The sequence below is a fragment of the Buceros rhinoceros genome, unplaced genomic scaffold (assembly GCF_000710305.1).
Source record: "Buceros rhinoceros silvestris isolate BGI_N320 unplaced genomic scaffold, ASM71030v1 scaffold12300, whole genome shotgun sequence".
Taxonomy (NCBI): Eukaryota; Metazoa; Chordata; class Aves; order Bucerotiformes; family Bucerotidae; genus Buceros; species Buceros rhinoceros.
The window spans coordinates 495-2,858 of record NW_010390264.1 but is presented as its reverse complement, the minus strand read 5'-3'; the positions used below and the strand labels follow the sequence as shown (position 1 = coordinate 2,858).

General features: G+C 39.3%; 1 protein-coding gene across 1 annotated transcript in view; it reads right to left on the bottom strand.

Moving 5' to 3' along the window:
* The window catches only part of LOC104494348 (mothers against decapentaplegic homolog 3), a 69,490-nt gene that overhangs the window by 66,638 nt on the left and 488 nt on the right, over positions 1-2,364 (bottom strand). The window lies entirely within an intron of this gene.

The window sequence follows — 2,364 nt, the reverse complement described above, 5'->3', positions numbered from 1 at the left end:
TTGGTATTCTAATTTCCTAACCCTACAACAAAAATTAATTTCTTTCTTGTTTGTTCTTAGATCTGTCCCACCTGATCACTGCAGATATTTACTGTGTAGCCCTTATTCCCATGAGCAATGTTGCTGCAAAGCTCAAGCACTTTTACATCTGAAATTTGCTTCGCCTCCTGAATACAATAGCTAATTTTGGACCTACCCTGCTCCTGCTGGGCCAGAGTCATCCCTGGCAAAGCTCCACTGTAATTCAGTCTACTGATGCATTACAGACAATGCACAATATGATCTAATCCTCAATGATGGTTTTTCCCCCCTTTTCCCCCCAACATACTTATTTGACTAAATACTAAAAAGGACATATGTATAATTATTTAAAAAAAAAAACCCACCCAAAACTACAATGATACTAATTGTCTTGCAAATGCTAATTTCCAGTGACATGATAACCAGAATCACAGATACATGAGGACTAACAGTGTGGTCCAGAGGAGAAGACACAGTTTGTAGAGTCACAAGGCCTGGTTACAGCTCCAGCTCTGCCACTGACTTCTAGACAAGTTTCACATCTCTCCTCAATCTCTGATATACAGACACCAGCCTCTCAGTAGCTGCTGCAGAGGGTCTAGCACAGACAAATCTAACCACACTCATTCGGATCTAAACACTAATAAAAGTACATACGAAGTGGCCTGTTTAAAAACTAGTGCCAAGGCATAAGGAGCTACCATCAAAAATACGCCAATACTTCTCCCCCACCAAGGTTTAAGGGCTACAGGATCCAGGCTCTCTGTCATAAGAGAACATGAAATATTTTCATTTCTGTACAGATTTCCTTTACCAGAGCAAGGCCTAGGAGAAACATTCACTTTTGCACAGTAAGAACAGCCAGGACAGTCTCTGGAGGTGATAATATTCATGACTTGTGACATCTGCTTATGTTGTTACTTATTTTCAAGCTTTAAAATAATTTTTCTGAATTAAAGTGTTGCACTCCACCCATCTCTTTGCTTCCTTTCAATCATAAAATATCAAAACCTCTCTCCCCTATCTAAACCACCTTGTTACTGCTAAAAGAAGTACCAAGAGGCTTCACACTCTGCTCCCTACCAGGTTAGAACCAGCTAGACACAATACCCAGGTCACTGCAGGGCTGTCCAAGTCATCTTCTTTTGAAAACACTGAGTATCTCAGAGGAGTGGTTTAAGTAGGATATTATCTGTGTGGAAAGCACACTGCTCATCAAAAATGTAAAAACACAGGTTTTAAAGGCATTTGTATCGGGTGGCAGCTCTACAGGTTCTGATTTCTGCTTCATCTAGGCGAAGCCAGAGTAACTCTAACAAAGACTGAGAGGTCTATTTGCATTAGTGGCCAAAACCTTAGCCACAGTCATTCACCACAAAAAAAGATAAGGAGGCTTTATTTTTCCTTTAAAAAAAACAGGATAGTTGCTGGAAGGAAATTTTAAGAGTTCCAAATATCCACATTTCTAAGCTACGCGCCTAGCTTTTTTCATGCAACAGATGCTGCTTTGTATTAGCTACTGCATATTAAATCATTCTGACAACCAAGAAAGCATACATTTGTTTGCGCGAGAGAGAAGCATGAATACACACACACACAGATATCTTCTCAGGCAGAGGCATACAATTATACAGCATTCAAATATTTGGGATGAACTTTGGCCTTTGTTTAAAAAAAAAAGTACCCTCAAACAACAATCAGTAACAGAACCAGCAGTCTGGCTGAGCGCACAGAAATCAACAAATCTGCAGCGATAAAACACTTGTGGCCAGTTATCTGAAAGTTACTTGGAAAATTTTTCTTAGATAGGATATATATACACACTCTTTATGATTTATACTGGTCTTACAGATCGATTTTGGAACACGGGCTAAAAAGAAAATCTACGTTAATTCAAAAAATAGAGGAAAAAAAGGCAGTTGTATTGCCCCTCACATGCTCTTTTTGCACTCCAAACAATCCCCTTCAGCTATGCCATTTGCATTCCCGATTTAAAAAGTAATTTGAAAACACAGGCACAGCAGGGCTCTAAATCTCCTCTTCAGAGCTATATCTGTCTAGCTAATATGGAAGAAACCAAGCAGCCCAAGTAAATCCCGATATATTAATCACGAGAAAATCTTAATGTAACAGTACCAGAGCACACGCCGAAACTTTTGCCAATGAGAGTATCCACACTAACTACAATCCTGAGCTCTTCCAACTTTCTCCTTTTTTTTTATCTCAGCTGGACACATATTTTCTCCCCTACGTTCCCCTCTCGTTACTAGACAGTAATCCAAGCCAGTTATTTTTAATTTTTTTTAACTATATATAGAACCAGAATTGAGCATGCAGGAGAGG